The sequence below is a fragment of the Chroicocephalus ridibundus genome, chromosome 3 (assembly GCF_963924245.1).
Source record: "Chroicocephalus ridibundus chromosome 3, bChrRid1.1, whole genome shotgun sequence".
Taxonomy (NCBI): Eukaryota; Metazoa; Chordata; class Aves; order Charadriiformes; family Laridae; genus Chroicocephalus; species Chroicocephalus ridibundus.
Genome location: NC_086286.1, coordinates 39,191,276 through 39,209,766, shown reverse-complemented (window position 1 = coordinate 39,209,766; position 18,491 = coordinate 39,191,276).

Genomic DNA, 18,491 nt, shown 5'->3' with positions numbered 1-18,491 from the left:
ATCTAGGCAGAGATTTAGGCTATCAGATTACTTTTTTCAGTTTCTTTTTTTCTTTCTTTCTATATTTTTTTTATTCCCTGTAGTGTCACTAGAAAGTCACAGTATTGTCAAAAAACACGTATTCTATTTTTCCTTTTTCTTACTTTTGCCTCAGTACTAAAAAGGAATTAAAGATTCTGCTTAGTGATAATATTATAAAAAAAAATCCTGTAAAAAATGGTGTTTAAATATAAACATCTGGATTTTTAGTGGGCAAAATTAACTGACAGAATATTTCTGTTTAGTTGTTGACGACACTGTACATAATTGAACTTTCCAGACAAAAGAGTTTAAATAGCTTTGAAGAACATAAAGTCTGTCTTGTCTGACTGAGAAGAAGTGACGACAGCTCAACAGCAACTTTACCATTCAAGGTAAATAAGATCATCAGATAACTCAGTCTAGCAAGAAACAGGAGAGGAGTAGGGAGTGAAGTTGCAAGTGGTTGTATATTTTCGCCTATTACACAATAAAACCACCTCTATAGTCACAACATTAGTACTGGCCAATTGTACTAAGTTATTATTGAGCCATTATTGCTGAAAAAAAAAATAATACAGAAATGATAAAAATGTATGCTCTCACCCTTACTGCTTTGTTAAAAAATGCAAACAAAGGTTAGGTCACACTTTTTTATAGATAATTTTCATTTTTAGCAATTACGCCAGGGAAGCTGAATTAGACTACTTGTTCTTTGAAGAGGAGGAAAAAAGCATCTTCCCGAGTCCTTCATTTCTGAAGCACGAGGCCTGTGTGGGACCTCGGCTTCTCCCTGGGTTGATCAAGTCGCAGGGAATTCACCTTCGACTACCCATCTCCTCTCGCCTCCCTCCTCCAGGAGTAAGAAACCTGAGATGCCTTTCCCCTCGCATTTTAAAGCGTCAGTTCCCCTTCCACTTCCCTGCGCTCTTCACCTCCATCACCTTTGGGTGAAAAGTTCCCCAGGAATAGCTCTAGTCACCCACCTACATAGGAACGAGAGGGCAGGGACAGGATCTACCAGGCACCTTTCCTGCTTTTCCAGGCTTGAGAGGAGGAAGCCCCTTTCCACAGTCCCCTCTTCCACACGCTGAGCCCTACGGTGAGGAAACTAACAATAAAACTAAAGCATCCTCATGGAGGAATAGCGCTGTTGCCAACTCTTGTGGTTTTATTGTGATTTCACAACTTCAGGGCAGTTCTCACAGTCCCCGTTCCTGGAATCAGGATCTTACAGTAGACCCTGCTTTTCAATTTTAAAGAAAGTTTTTAACTTTTGTGGCTATAGAGAAAAAAGGCTTCTCGTGTGAAGCGAGTCCAAGGTAAGGAACCAAAAGGCAAATAATAAGAAATCCCTAAAGCATTATTATTTAACCATCACTGCTGGGAGAGGAAAAGAGTGTGACTCATGATTTTTAAGTGCTTTTAGGGATGGCAACATTTGAATGGGAGAAGCAGGATATCTTCAGTGCTTTTTCTGAACGTTGCAGTTACTGTTTGAGTCACAGCACTAATTAACCACATTTGAGGGTAGCAGGATGTGAAAGGATTGTGACTTCAGAGGAAAAGAGAAAGATTTTGAGGAAGGCAATCAAGGAGCAGGCAAAAAGAAAGACCATGCAACTTCATTTTTCATAATTTTTGTTTCAAAAAGAGCAAATTCATGTCTGAACCTTCATTAGGTGTGCACACAGTACACTGCTTCATTAGTGACTATGGGAATGTTGTCTATCTTGATTATGGAATGTTTCCCTGTCAGAAACAACATTTTTACAGGCTTTTGGGTTTTGTCGTTTACTACTTAGGTATTTTCTACTCCTCAGAAAATTTCCTATAGAGGAAATGCTATCATTCTCATTCGAGTAGCATTTTTTAGCAACTGTTATTGTTTCCTATAAGCAATTCTGTGTTTTGGGACAGAACCAAATCGTCTGTTTTAAATTCCATCTCTGTTACACTTTCTCCAGCATTGCTTATGAGATAGCAATTTCACAGCCCATAATCTGGAAAGACTATAATAGAATCTAGATAAGAGTTTGTGCTGCTTTTATATCAAATTACAGGTGATAGCACCACTTCTTGCGCTCATTACGATCATCTGGTACCACGAGATCTCCTTGCTTTCACAGGCTTGCATGATTTTAGTGGTGAATCTGATTCTGCAGTGCTGAAACATGGACACCTACAGCTGTAAACACCATCTTTCTGCCAGATTTTGTGTAGGCTGCATGTCTTATCTCTACCTATAAATGTCCTACGTAACACACGTAAATCTTGGGGAGGACTACCATGATGGTGGCACTCCCAGAAGCAGATGCTACGCTCTCAAACCTAATCTCTTTGTTTAAAATTAGATATGTACAAGAAATAACCATAACACAGTGCCAGATAGCCATGCGTGGCTTCTTAAGTGCATTCCAGTGTTGTTCTCTGGAGCTGGTGTTGTATCTCCCTGCTACAATAAACCAGTCATAGTATGTAAAGAAGTTTTTGTCATGTTCGTCTGTGTATGTGGGCTTGCAAGCAATTCAGTGTTTGCAAAAAAAACCCACAACAATTTCTTTTTAATGTCACAGTGAAGTATACAGGGGTGAGAATGTAAGATATTAAAGGCATATTTCTGCTGATCCGAACTCCATTCTGAGTGCACAGTCATTGACCATCTTATGCACCATCATCTAGGGTTCACCACCAACATCACACATCCTGTGTCCTATTCCTCCAGTTTGCCCTGGGGCGTATCTTGATATTTTTGCACCAAAAGGTGCTGACAGCTTTTAGCAGGTGGAAACAAATTCTTGTGTGGTGCAAATCAGTGTAAACCCAATGAAGTCAATCTGGCCTTGTACAAGTGAAGGCTCCAGTGTGGAGGGGCATGGAATGAGGATCTTGGAGGCCAATTCTTTACTGAATAGCACATAATTCAACCTTATATTGGATATAACTTTTTTTTAGAGCTTTGGCTAACCAAATGTGTCAAGTTTCCAAATGAAAAAGAATATAATTGCAGGCCTCAGCTGCATAAGTAGAGGAGACATTCAACAATTTATGGTCATTACTCATTGTCATAAGGGAAAGGTTTTCAGGAAGAAGTAACAGATCCCTTCAGATACTTTACACTCTAGTTATATATTTTAACTGAGCTGCTGAATTTCTTTCACCTACCCAGACAGCTTAGCCAGCTGACCCACTATTATAAATGGCAGGATGATAAAAGTCATTTCCTTGGCAGCTGGCCCTGAAAGATATTGTGGTAAATGGTACTTTTACTCCTGTTTAATCTCCTTCTCAATTATTTGCTACCTAATTTAGCTCATCACTAAGAAACAGAAAACTCAGCTTTTCACATATAATGGAGATGCCCTTTTCTCCGGACAGGGAATCCTGCAAGATGCACATCTTTACAAAGCGATACCCTTGTGTTGTCCACCCTGAAGTTGTGGCAGAGGACAAAAGTTCAGGAAATTAAATCACTTACCTACAGAAGTTAGCTGGATCTGGATCCTATCCAGTGCTTTTTAGTCAAGCTGGCAGCTCTTTGCCTTGGCCATCGCTGCCGAGGCTTCCAGACCAAGCTTATAATTAACTGTCAAAAACTAACCAGGATTAAAATATAATTCAAAGCAAACAATTACTTAAACATATGCTCAGAGTTTTTTTATAGTTTGGAAACTGTGACTCGGATAAGGCTTTTCAAGCCTGTTGCTGAGGAGAAGAACATTCAACTACCTCCATTCGTATATATAAAATGAAGTAACCAAAGTCACAACTCCTGAAGCATCACTTGAAACAGGTGCCTGAGGCCTTTCCTTTATATCCCTACCCGTAAATGGCACCTAACATCTGCTTGCTGAGCAGTGAGGGCCCCTGTTATATTACAGGCATGATGAAATGCTGGTGTTTCTCCGATTTTGGTACTTGTCCACTGAACTCTCCTTGACTTTAAAAGGAGAGCAAACTTATGTTTTCCAGTTTTCCTCGGACAGCCTTAGGCAGTGAAAATGCCCATTATATCATGTTCTCCAGGGGGACTAGTTAGTTATTAGATGCAAGCAAATTTTTTTTCCTGAGGTATTGTAGTCTGAGAGGATGTTACGACATAATTTTGATCCGTTCTGTAAGATGTTACATACGAATTATACATTCTAAAATTTACATTCTAAAAATATACTGCAAGCATGTACATATTCTTCTTGTTGGTTAAAGAGGCAGTGTGCCATATAAATGGATGAACAAAAACCGAAATAATGCCACACTATAATTCAAGGAGATTTGCATGGAGTGTAACCTGAACACAGCTAAGGTCCTAAGAGGTAAAATACGGACTCCTAATCTATGTCAGCAGAGTTCGGAAAACAAGGGACGTTCACATTTTTTACTTTGAAAAGAATTCTGAATAGGCAAAAAATATATATACCTTTCCCACTTTGCCATCATTTTATGCCTTTCTGATAGCTTTTCTTTCCTCTCTTTCTACCCATGCATTTTCTTAGGGTGTTTAACGGTTCCCTCAGGGCAGGACCAATTATTTATGACATACTTCTCCATGCAAGATTTATTTGGAAAAACTGTTCCTATGGAAACTGCTGTTTTCAAACAGGCTTGTATTAACTTTAAACAATAGGATTGCATATACACTAGAGAATACATCTTTTACTAGCAGGCGTATTCTAATGACTTTGACAACCAAATAAATTGCTTAGAGGAAGAAAATGAGGTATATTCTATGATACGATCAAGTGGGCATTCAGCTGTCAGCTGGTAAATACAGGGAATTAGCGTAACTCGGTTCATTTTCCCAAAGTCCAGTTTGAAGGTCTCTTAAAATTTCAAAACAAAGCATTTAAAAAATATCAGTCAGAAGCCTGTACTGGAACACTATGAAAGTGCAGCAAGTGCCTTATCTACAAATAAAGCACTGAAGGTTTTTACTTCAGAAATGTCAAATTTCGTGTGTATGACATGCCAACACTATAAGGCTTTGGCAGTAGAAGTACATTGACAGGTCAAGATGCTGCAGTCTCTTCATTTCTGTGGCTTCAGGATCAAGCTCTTATAATTACATTTTGTCTTTGTGGTGTTTTGCTGTTTGTTCACTCCTCACCCTACCTCCTGCTTATCTTCTTGTCTTTGTGGTCCTCCAGACAAAACGAAGCATGGCGCAGCTGCAGCATAGCTGACCTCGACAGGTTTTTAATGAAAAAAAATATCATTTTTATCTGCCTGAATAAACAACTTGCCTTTAAAAAAAATAATTTAAGAACCTACTTCATTAATTGCTTTGGTGTCACTATTAGCCTTTTAGCCGTAATATCTTGCAATAATCTAGTCAGGAACAGGGCAGGGGAGGTGGAAGGGGATCTCATAGCAACATTCCAGTCCTCCAGTTTGGAGCCTTCCTTTGGTCCCATGCAGAAGTAAATGCTGTTAATAAAAAGGTCTCTGCTACCCGCCTTTTGCACCGGCAGGTTGTAGTGCTTCTTTATCTTCTGAGTCATCTTCTTAAGAGACATGCAGAAAAAATAACTGTCATCGGCTTTCCTGCTGGAAATTCATTCTGTACGCTCAAGTGGCCCTTTCCTTATTTAAATGATTAGCCAAGAGAGCTTCATTTTTAAAAAGGAACTAATTCAGCCAGGGACTGAATAAACTCCAAGTCCACAATGTGTAAAGGAAATAAACCCTGAATTCCAGGTTGGAGAGTTTTAACAGCCCAAGATAAGCTGACTGCAGGACTATCGTGAAAATAACCCCTCACTTTGCTACGCTGCAGCTCCTGAGCTTAGTGTCACATGTACGTGAAAGGAGAGAAGTGTATAAATTCATGTCTGTTCTGTCATGAACTGCTAAAATGCAACATTGCCAACACAAGAATTACAAAAATTGTGGACTACATCAACGAAAACAACTAGCTGCTTGCTTTTTTAAGCCGATCTCATGAGATTGGGTGGAATTTCTTGGGATCTGGGGCCTTTGTAAAGAATTACTTCCAACACCCTTTTCTGTAATGAAAGCTACATACCGCTACTGTTGGTGGCCAAAACTTTCACACAACTGGTGACTCAAGTCATCTGATGGGACGTCAGATAGGTTTGGTAGGTAGTTATGGTTTCTAAGTAGCCCTAGAAAAAAAGGAGCTTGATTCTTATCCCGAATGGCCCTACAAACTTAGCCAGAATTGCCTCAGCTCAGGCAAATAATGTTCTAAAACTGGCCCCTCTTTCAGAGCAGAGGACATTTTCCAGTGGCTGTCAAAACCAAAGTAATATTAAAATATGAATTTATAGAATATAGTATATATAAAGAAATATGCAAACAATAAAAATAATTTTGTAAGTAGCTGAAGTAACTTCTCTCCCCAAGGGGCAATGGAGAAGGTCCTTCCCCAGAACGAACGATTGGAAACTGTCCACTCTGTAGGGATACGGGAAAAATAGCCCAGTTTTCTGTGTTGTCTTTTTTGTTCTCACATGTTGTTTTTTAAAACTGAATGATTTGGCCTGTGGTGGGAGGTGCATTTGCCTAGACTCACCCTTTGTGCAGCCTGAACTGGCTCTGTCTGCCCCCTGCTTGTGGACTGGATTTTTCCACCTTATTTGTACAGAATCCCAGGATGTTTCACTGAGTTGCTAGAGGCAGCACCTCTTCTGTCCCGCAGACTGCTTTCCTGGGGTTTAACAATCCGTTTTGGGGAAGAACTTACTTGCCCATTTGGATATGAGAATGAAACATACATTGATTTCTTTTTTACTCTCTCATGCCACAAACAAGAGGTTAAAATGCTTGAATGGAGGAGACATGGGATTTTCTGCCTCCATATCTTGATAGTCTTTACCTTTTAACTTCTTATAGACTGCAGATCTTCCTCCCAACTAAAAAAAAAACAAACAGAATACACTTTATTTATTTATTTATTTTACTGGAAGAAGATCCATTGTGACCTGCAGTCCCATAACTGAATTAATTTCTCCAGTTTATCTTCCCAGTGTTGCCAGCTTCTTTGATTTTGACTGTCTTTTCCAATCTATAATTCCAAAACATGGTCCACTCTGTCCCTATGAGAATCTTCACTTTCAGCCCTTTGTGGCAACACTGGAAAACATAACAGCTCAGCACCCAGAAGGCAGAAGGATTAATTTTCATAATTAATGATACATATTCTCGTCCTAATGGTTGTTGGGTGAGTAATAGTTTTTAATGTTTAATGTGACAAGAAGTTCCTGAGTCAGACTTTAAGTTACATGAAAACTGGAAGAAAAAAGCGTATTGAAATATGGATATATTGCTCTTAAACAAAACAAAAAGGAAGGCATTTTCATTTATGTTTCACAGGTGTGCTTGTTAGACACAGAAATACGGAGTATTATCAAAACCAGGGCTCTGTGGTTTGCTGAAGATGGGATTTTCAGAAAGGCCAATGACCCTACTCCATTCGTGTTGTTTGGTGGGATATTTTTCATTTTTTTCCAAGTAAGTGCGGGGCATTTCTGAAAACCTCACTCTTGACCTACTTAGAGTGATTTATATGCTCATTTAAAAAAAAAAAAAACAAAACTAAACTAAAAGAAAATGGGGAATTTGAGATTCTAAACACGACCTTTAATCCCTAAATGCAACATTAGGCATCGTAGGTGTTCAATTGCTAAACTCCGCACTTCTGCCACTTAAGTGCACAGATAGCTCGTTTTTCATCAGCACTTTGTCCAGCAACTTTACTTTCACCTTTGAACACTTACACAGACACCTCAATGCTGCACAAACTGTCACTGGCAATATTTATCTCATTTCCATGATTCACAAAGGAGCATTTTCCAGCTTTTGCCATATTTGGGCTTGATCCTCTCAACCTGCTCTGGATGTTTGAACTTTCCAGGCAGCTCCACCTTAGTGGGATCCTGACAGCAAACCCCAGCCCTGGGGTCTCCCATCCCCAGCATGCCAAGCCTTCTGCACAACAGAGGAGAGGAGAAAGCAAGGGCATCAGAGCCCCCTGGTCAGGGACACCCCTTTGCCCAGTCTGCAGCTGGAACCTGAACATGGAAACTTCATCCCTCAGAAAGTTTCCCTTGCTCTTAAGAAGTGAGATGGGTAAATTTTGCCTCTTCTGTTTCTCGTCTTTGTTAATATATTTCTATATTCACCGCAGGAGGGATGTGCATCTAAGGATCACAGGTTAATATGAAGGCCATCGTGTTTTTGAAACATTCAACTCTCTTTTTAAACTTATGCTTGGGGAAAGGAGGACAACAGCCACTATAATTTCCTCTGTTTCTGGAAAAAAAAATTAAGATTGACTCAACTTAGAAACCTCAGTTCAAGAAGGCATTCATAGCTGTGAAAGAACTGTATTTCTATCCAGTCCAAAATTAGAAACATAGTACATTTTGGAGGAAAAATCCCTGAGTCCCTGTTCTTCTCCAATTTCCTATGGGCTAGCACTACCTGATTCTGCAGCCAGCTTGTTGGCTTCTGTGTATCTGCTTCTATAAGTCCACACCAATCTCCAGGCAACAGATGGGTTGCCAAATCTGGGGTTACAAATTTCCCTGGGCAGCGAGGGGCCAAAATTTTGAGCATCTCAGTGTTCAATAATGCAGCGTCTAATCCTCCCTTGCAAACCTTGTATTTCTGTAGTTACCATCCTGAACCAAAAGGAGCTGCTACAGTTTCTTATATGATAATATAAAAGTTTTAGTAAAGCAGGAGCTGATCCAATGCACGACTAAAAACTGGAAATCTGGAAAGAGATCAGTTGATGTGCCTTTCCCTTGTAGAGGAGAATTAGCAGAAAAGTGAATATTGTTGCTTCTTAACATCATATTTCAAAGCCTAAATATCTGATGAGAGAAAAAGAAAAGTAGCTTTTTTAACAAATGACTAGAAATAAAAAGGAAAACAACTCAGAGGATGGAATAAATATCTTTATTTTTAGAAAAATGCTGGTTTCCTTGAGGTGACGCACCAGCTTCTTTCCAAGTACATACCAGCCTAATAAAAGTTAAACAAAAATTCAAACATTTGAACATTAAAGTATTTTAATCTTCAGAAATTACAGGTTAGTACAAACCCTACATATGCCCCTGCTTTTTTTATTTATTTGTTCATTAGAGAATGAAATTAGTCAGTTCTCTTCAGAATTAAAGTAGCTCCTTTTCTCTGACTTCTGTATTGCATTTATATCCTTGATGATATTTTTACTTTACTATTATTGTTTTTAAAACACACATGTAATGTGCTATTCATTTGTTGGTTCCAGCTAAATCAGCTATAAAAAGCAACCAAAGTGATGATCACTAGGTTTCATTAAATTCCTAGATCAATCTTGAAAACCAAATTGAAAAGCTTTATTTTTAAGAGGGATGTGTCCTTTAGAGGCTTGTCTACTATAACAAGATAACAGTACCTCATAGTATCTTTGTGCTGTCGTAAACATCTTTGTGACATTCCACATGAAAACATTGGGTGCACATAGCAAAGGCATTTGTGAGGAAGAACAGACTCCCATGGCTGCTTGCAATCACTGCCTAAAAAAGCGGCTAGGTTATATCCCAGTTCACTCTGAAACTCCAGGACCAGAGGAAACTGAGTGCTCATTTCTGTACAATTAGATTTCTTGTGCCTTTTGATCCAGTAATTTCCCGTTGTTTGTCTCGAGTTTTCAAGTGTTTGTGTTTTCCCGTGAGAAACGGTAAGGAAGTGTTTGACTGACCTCCATCCAGGGATGGGCACTAGCTGTGTCTGGTGCACAATACAGAGCCTTCTCCCAACAAATGCAGGCTTATGCTAACCAGCACGAGCTTGTGATACAAATGCTTGGCACCCGCCTTGGCTGTCAATCAGATTTTTAAGCCAGTCAAACTCTTTATTATGATCTCTGTGGATAATTATTTCTCTTTCTGTCTTCCCATCCATGTTTCCTATTCATCACTAAAAACAGGGTCTGATGGAGTCCAGCTTGTATCCTACTGAGAGACAAGAGGACAATTTTTGGGGAGGGAAAAAAAACCAAACACCAGAATTCGTATGGAACAGAGTTCCACAACAGATCTGGTTGAGCCTGAATCTTCGCAGTTTTAGTGTGCGCAACAAAACTCTTCTACTGAACCAGGTATGTGCCAACTAATAGCCAAATGGAACACAAGCGAATCTGCCAGCAGCTTATTTTATTTGAAAAAACTGGATTAAAAGAACAAGCAAAGAAAGATCTTCCTCCCAGCAATACATTTGATATATCTTTAATATTGTGAAACGCTTTGATGCTATCATGATAAATGCTATGAAAAACACCCACGTCTAGTTGCAGTATTATAAATGGGACTAATTCAGAGGCCAAAGCGATGAGCTTATTTTCACCTTTGTTGCAAAGACAACGGGAATAAACCTTGCTCCTTATCAATCCCAGACACTGGCAGCTAAAATGGGGCCCCAGCCAGTAGGGGCTGGATGATTGGGAAGGGAAAGTAGAGAGCATGAGCGCAACTGCATGAAATGTAGAGGGCGTTACATAAAGAAGGGTGAGGCAAGTACCTGGAAGAGGAATCTCCTGGAAAAGAAAGGAGAAGGGCGTCAAGCAGGTTTTTTGTGTTGGTGGTATTTTGAATGGAGTTTTTTCTCAAATTCTGAGAACATTAACTTGGTTTAAAAACCATAATGGGATTTGGACTGTGTGAAGGCAACTTACCCTTAAAGGAGCTCAGTTGGAAATGCAATAACCCATGAAGGTTCTACTTAAAAGTAATTAATGTCCGTGTGAAAACCTGACTAGAGGATATACAAATACCCTGACTTTCTCCTAAGGACTTACCTGATATCATTTTTAAAATGCCAGACAAAGTTCCTGTTAATCACCACCTAAACACATTACAGCACTATTCATATTAGGAGGGGGAGGCGTTTCAGGAAATTATTACTTAATAGAACCGTGCTAACCTTTCTATTCATTTCAATATTGAGGCAACCATTAGAACCTGGAGAACTCTAAGATGTACAAATAAGGGAGCAAGTGAATCATAAATATAAACAATCCTAGGAGCATGTTTAAACCTTGAATGGGAACATAAGGTCAGTTTTGGTTAACCATTTGGATAAATTTAGCCTATAATGGACTCTAGAACCAACAGAAGTATTTCATTTTTTTAGATATTCTAATGGAAAGAGAATTAAGAGAAAAATTGTCTTGCAATGTAAGCACAAAATTGTTGGACTAAATCAGCAAATGAGAATATGAAACTCAGAAGTCTAAGCTTGTTATCCAAGCTAAGAGAAATGCAAAACATATGTATGGCAGAGAAATAAATGAGAGACCAAATTCTGACTATAGTTACACCCATAAAATTTCAGTGATCGTACTTGGGCTACACAGTGATAGATTTTTAAAATACTGCCTTCTTAGTCAATTAAGGAGGTGGTTTTGTAGTAGGTTACAAATACATTTCTTTGACCTGAAACCATCTCTTTAAAATGCCAATTTAATGCTTTAGAAAATGAATATTTGCTGCAGAACTTTTCTTTTTAACAAAATATCTTAATAAAATAGGAGCATGATTCAATCTTCATACAGATTTTAAGTGCATGAGCCAAAGCCATTATAGAAACACATTTCTAAACTATAAAGCATGTACAGAAGTCCACTTTACATTTAATTGTCAGAGCAGGCAAACCACTTCCAACAAAGCACAAAAATAATGATTTTAGATAGAAATCATTCCTCTCACAAAAACCTACACAGGAGACTGTTTTTATCATCTGACTCTGCTCAGCTCAGTTTACAAGAAAATAGTATTAAGAGACAGGCAGAGCAGATTAGCCTTCTCCTTAATGAATTTCAGTAGGTTCTAGGAATCGTGTAGCTTCAGCAAGAGTGATCTCCACCACCTGGCTCCATGTTGCAGGCAAATCCATGTTACATGGCATAATAAGTTCAGAAATGGGGCTTTCCCACCCATGCTCCATGTGTTGTGTTTGTCCTGGAGATGGAGGAAACGTGGTTTTGGGTAAGAAGAAATGACAGCTGCCGAAACTTTTGGCTGGTGCATTTTAGGTGCATTCTTAGCTGTGGGCAGTTTGAGAAAAAGGGTTATATCCTGGGTGAGGAACAACTAGTTGCAGGATCATTCTGGTTCCTCTTCTGAGCAGAACGTTAAGTAAAATCACCGAGGTAAACCAAGGCAGCATATTCTAAGGTCCTACCAGAAAACGAAAATCTGCACAGTGGTGCAACTGGAAAACATCAATCTCGAACCTCCACTTTTTCAGGAGAGAACTTTCTCGCATAGTGCCGGTCCCATGATCAATCTTGCCCATACACCACCACTCACTTTCAGTATTTTAACAAGCAAGTATACTCCCACCTGTTTTTATGGGTGGCAGTAGCACGCTTGTAGCTACCTGCTTATGTCTCTCCTGTACTCTCTGCTCCTTACGTTCAACAAGGTCCTTACTCCTTGAAATAAATACAGAGGAGAACGAAAATGCCATGCAGTAATTAGCTTCCACAGCTCTCAAAAACGTTAGCCTTGGAGTTTCCGCAGAGGTCTCTTCTGTCCTCATACTTTGAGGCACTTAGTGGAAATGCATTACAATTCCACATACATTGTTAGAGAACATATCCTCGTGAAATATGTGCTAGGTCATTTCCCCTGCTCTCTTAAAAGAAATTATTAAAGACTGAATCTCAGCCTTGAAAAGGCTGGAGTGATTTTGGTCAGAAGGAAAAAGAAGTTTGAAGAACTCATCGTGCCTGCTCTCCTTTCCTCTTCATTTCAAACTTCTGTTGCCTGTCTGGTAAAACGACACAAACTCTTGGGAGGTGAAAAGGGAAGGCTCCTGCCAGGCTCAGCTCTTGGTCAGCACACAGGGTCTGTCAAAGCACTTGTCTGATTCCATCTCAAGCTTAACTGCAGAGAGCAGGTTAGGTGCAGGAGTGAGCAACAGACGATGCCACTTCTTCACAGCAGTCAGGGCTGTGCTCACACAGGGAAAGTATATAGTATTTGCAATGTCCAGAGTGTAATCCCATCTGTATTCTTACATTTGCAGTGCTACTTGAATTGGGGAAAAAATGCTAATGGGAAATTAGAGCTCTGTTATGTATTCCACGGGAATGGTGGTATATGAAGTAATTATACTCCACTATAGAGTTGCCAGTGAATAAACAATAATTAATGGATTGTTTTAATGTGTAACTACAATTTTGGTATCAGTGTTGGGCCTGAAATAATGGAGAGCTATTTTAAGGCATTAATGAGCACGTGCCATTCTCATTTGCAATGGCAAACTACCAAATGTGAAACTGATCATTGAAAAGCTCCAAGGGAATGTCGAAGGGAGCATGCTAAATGCGTTTATGCTTTTAGGGAGAGATAATGCAAAAAAAAAAAAAATCTCTTAAGACGCACATATCTTATGTGGACCACAGATAATATTTTTGAGGTCCACATAATAGAAGAGGGGGGAGGTAAGGAGGGGAGTACTAAGTGCCCAATACCTAATAATTTCCCTCCCCAGCAGACAGCTTTGCTCGTGCTAGTAAGAAATTACTAACAGGAGCAGTGAGCAGTGGATGGAAGGTGATCGCTCCCATGCATCGTCTTTTCCTTTTGTAAGGACCCCCTTGGATCCCTAAAAAACAATCTTCAGATTTTTCTAGCCATTTCCTCTCATCCTTATGCCTCCTTGTGCTAATAGGAAAGGTAAGAAAAAGACAGACAGATAATGCTTAAGAGAAAGTCTCAGAAGCACCGGGTGATTTGCAAAGTGAAGTGCATAGTCCTCATTGCTTCTCAGAAGGAATCTAAGTTCCTAGTGCAAGATTTATCAAAATTTTTACTTTTGGTATTTCTGATGTTTTCTCTATTTCTTTCTATTTATTTCTTTAGAAGAAATATTTCATGCTGTATCTGTCTTACTGTGCTAAAAAACTGACAATTGATCAATATTTTCAGTAGTCAAATAACATGAGGCTCACAATCTCTCATGAGGGGTAAAGAATCTTGAAAAATGTGCTTTTGGCTTGGCAAACGAAAAAAAATATTGAACTTATTTGTGAAAATAAACAATTATCAGGATTAATTAACCAAGTTTCCTGAAGAAAAAAAAAAAAAAAAAAAAAAAAGGAAAAATTCTTATGGGTTCTCACAGTTTCTACCAGCTGCTGATGCTTGCCATTTCCCATCCTTTTGGGGCCATGACAATCTCTATATATGCATCTGAAAAGGCTCTCCCTGCCCTCTCTCACCTGTCAGCCCAAGCTGTTCTTCATTGTGGCCTGATGGTCTACACAGGTTATATTCTCTTTTCAACCTGTAATAGGTTTAGGGGTCTAGCATGGGAGAATGAAAAGGTCTATGACACTTAAATCACTGCTTGTACAAATAAACCTCTGCTATTTTTCCTATGTTTATTCACATCACCCAAATCTGCACATCCTGTGAGTGTACTAAAACTCAGATAAAGAATCCAATTATTTCTGATGCTGAAATATGACCATCTGGTCAAATTATGCTTGTCTCATTCCCTTACTGTGAACTGGTACTCTTGTCTTTCAAACTGATTGATTTTAAATGTTGACCGATTTTTTAATATGGAATTGTTCTTTTCCCCTTCCAGCTTGTTTTTGTATCAGGCAATAGTTTTTGTTATATTGTTTTTAATTAAAAATGCTTCTATAATGAATTTAGGTGCAGGAAATTCAACTCCAGCCACAGGGGAATTGATAAGAACTGGACACGTTACCCTTATGAGGTTTGACTGTCACTACATGATACATTAAAGATAACTTTCTCCAGCAGGCCAGATATTTTTATATAATATATAAGAAATGTCATTATGTAGGTTTTAAAAAAAGTCAGAAACAGAGCAATTGCCTTTTAACTGCTTTGCTGCTTTATTGAAATGGATTTGATACCCATCTAGCCCTGAAGACTTGCCTTTCCTGGAATCCCGAATAAATAGGAAGCGGCAGTAGAATCAGGGAAAAAAAAAAAAAAAAAAAAAAAGATTTACAATCATGATACGAAAACAGGGAACTCTAATTTGCAGTTGATGTCATCGATATGAGCTCTGTTTATCTGGGAGTAATACATAACACTGGAAAAAAATGTTTAATGGCTGCTGTAATTTCAGTTAGCTTGGTCAGTGTTCCTTCGGGCGCACTTGCTAAGCCAATGGGGTATTATTCTATCAGGTTTATTGCTATTTTCTCCATAGAATCTCCAACTTGTGCTTTTCATTAAGACCAGTGATATCTTCTAAGCAGCGCATTTAAGCTTTCCTCTTAAAGTAACAGTCTCTTCCTACAGGTTCTACTTGCTTTTGTTTTTATGAAGTTTTCAAATGTAGTATGATCAATTCTTCTGAAATACCTGTGCCTTCAATCTGTTCTCCTGTACGGCTGGAAGATCTGCCACAATTTTTAATTACTGCTTTTGCATCTTTTGACAGTATATTTCATGTTATTTCATCATTTTAATTCAGAATCCAGCAAATAATTTAATTTCTTAGGTTATTTTGAATTATTGCTTTTGCCAAAGGGAACTGGATTTTGCTTTATAGCAGCATCCTCTTGTAAATCTTCTATGTCAGTCACATGCAGCAGGCACAGTGTTTGGATTCCTGTGTCATATTTGGGAACATTTTTAAGAGAGAGACAAAAAACACCCTTCTAGTTAGTTCAATTATTGCCCATGTTTAAAACTAATCCCAAATGAACAGGGGTAGATGGTTCACCCATTAGATTTTCATTAATTTTAAGTTTATTCTTGTGCTTGATGAGCTTTTTCAAAGATCAGTCTTATTCTGGAGTAGAAAACATGATTGTTTATCTGGTATCGTTTTGCCAACACGCAAAACAGTATAAGCAGCAAAGGAGAAGCCAGGGAATTATGCATACAAGTAAGCTTAATTCCCCAGAAAATTTCTGGAATAAATAATCAAACTGACCATTTAGAAGCACTGAAAAGCAAATAAGGAGATGGGTAAAAGCCAAACAGATTTGTGCACAAACCACGTTGAACGGGTCTAATTTCAACTGAAAGCAGAGCATTGAGTGCTCATGGGCAGGAGAACCGCACATGATGTTGTTATAAGCAAATAAGGACACGTGTTCTTCATGATTATATGGGTAAGATCAGTTCAAAAGTGTTGTTTCCATCATCTTTCTTTTTATTATCTATGTTAACTACTGTAAACATTTAACACACACAACCTTTCTTGAAGTTTTGTACTCAATGTCTCCTTTGATTTAAACAACAATCCATTGATAACTGCTTTCTGGGTGCATTTTTCAGAACTTCTCTACACTGAACAGAATTAGAATTCAAATAAATCTTGATAACTCGCTTTGAAAAAAAGTCATATACTTCTCAATATGGACAAGAGAGAGACACCTCACCTAGAAACCTATAATCTGCTGGGCAAAAACAGGTAAAGGATTAACTGGTGGGGTATCAGCTCTGCAGAAAGAGATCTAGGGGGCTGAATAAGAAAATCAACAGGACTCAATATTGTTGCATTTGTGAGAAAGGCAAGAAATCTGCTTGAATGCATAAACAGGAATGCAGTATAAAAAAACCACTGAAATAATTTTTCTCTGCTCAGCACAGTAAGACTTCGGCTGGAGCACTGCAGACAATTTTGGGTACTGCAATTTGAGGACTTGCACCAATTAAAGAAGGAAAACAACAAGAACCTTTCAGGGGTAATGACACCACTAAAGATCTTGTTCCTGAGAGCAAATTTGCCAAGTAGAGGTGGAGAATAATATAGTGTCCTGGTTTGAGGTAAAACAGAACCTGTTTCCTTTTCAGTAATTTTACTTTTCATTTAAGTCTCTTCTAACTAACTGAACTCTCTGAAATTAATGGCATATTTTTCAGACAGCGTCTGCTTGTAGCAGACAGGCTCCTGCTTATACGTATTCCTATAACAGCCAAGGTCAGCTAATTTGTTGTGTGCCACATTGGAGGGTCAGAAGCAGAAGACCGTAGAGTGGTCGAACCTGCAGGGAGGAGCAGACAGGACAGGAGACCCAGAACTGACCAAAAAGGTATTCCATCCCATCTACATCATGCTCAGTACAAAGCTGAGGGATCAAAGGGGTCAACCCTCTTTCTTCAATGGCCGTCATCTGAGGAGGACTCTGCCCATCTGCCTTTCTGAATCCAGATCCATAATCCGGTTCCTGGCCATTGCTGAGTTCAGTCTGGGACTTTTCCAGTTCTTGCTGGTGATGTGGTCATCATCCTGGGAACTCCTTATGGTTTTAATTATTTTATTATTAATATTTCATATAAGTAGTTTATTTTCTTTTTCAACCCATAAGTTCTCTTTCTCTCATTGTATCTCCTCTCCTCTGAAGGGAGATGATCTCCCTTCTCTGAAGGGAGTGAGGTTAAAGAGAGCTTCTGCCATTTGTTTAGTGGCCAGCCTAGCCCAGACCCCAACACGTAGGTATCCAGTCTGTCCTGGGGCACAGAAATGGACCAAACAACTTTTCAAGCACTCTTCCACCTTTAGTATTCCAAGAAACTACCTATTCTTACCCCAGTGCCTCTGTGTCAAGGACTCTATGCCTGAATTACTAAACACACACACTAATTAAATATGGAAGGGGCATGGGCTCAAGTCTTGATATGTGACCATCCACTTTGCTTAGTTATTGGCATGAGCCTTGGCATAGTTTTGGTGATGCCAAGGCATCGTCTGAGGCATAAGTTTGCCCCAGGGATTGTTCCCAGCCAGCTGAATATACAAGGCCACCTTGTCCTGGGGTCTGTAGGAGGAGACAGTAAAGAGCTCAGGCGGAGGAGCACAGTTCTGTCCTGCCCTTTTCTTCAGGGTTTGAACAGCCCATACCCTGTTGTATCTATTAGCATAGGCAACAGCATGGTGTCTTTGTAGACCTCCATGCAAATGTCAAGTCCTCTACATAGCAACTGTAGACTCATTTAGATCAGTCATTGAGCTGCTCTTGACTACCTTGGATTTTTTCCTCTGGCTCCAATAAGGTTTCCACAGTTATCCTCAAATTATCCTAGTTACCCTCAAAAAAAAAAAAAAAAAAACCAAAAACAAAAACGTTTTCAGAATCCAAAACCTCCAAATTTAACTAAGAATAATTGCTCCCATTTCCTCCTTGGTTTGATTCTGCTTGAGCATGCAAGAGTTCAGCTCGCAAAACCAAACTGCCAAACAGTGCTAAAGCAGAAAGGCAAAGCCAGGCTGTCACCAGTGATATTACAGCACCCTCGGCCCCTTGCCCCAGGGTGGTAGAATCAAAGGCCAGGGGGCACAGCAATTTGGACTGAATATGAGAAACAACATGAGGGGTGGGAGAAGGGACAGCTACAACTGGGAGGAAGAAGAACCTATTTGAGGATTGCAGCTACGGACAGTGTAATAAACAGCTTCCACCACCCACCAGCAGCCCTGTCACTGTCAGGTCTTCAGAGATTCAGTCAGATTGTGTTACTGTC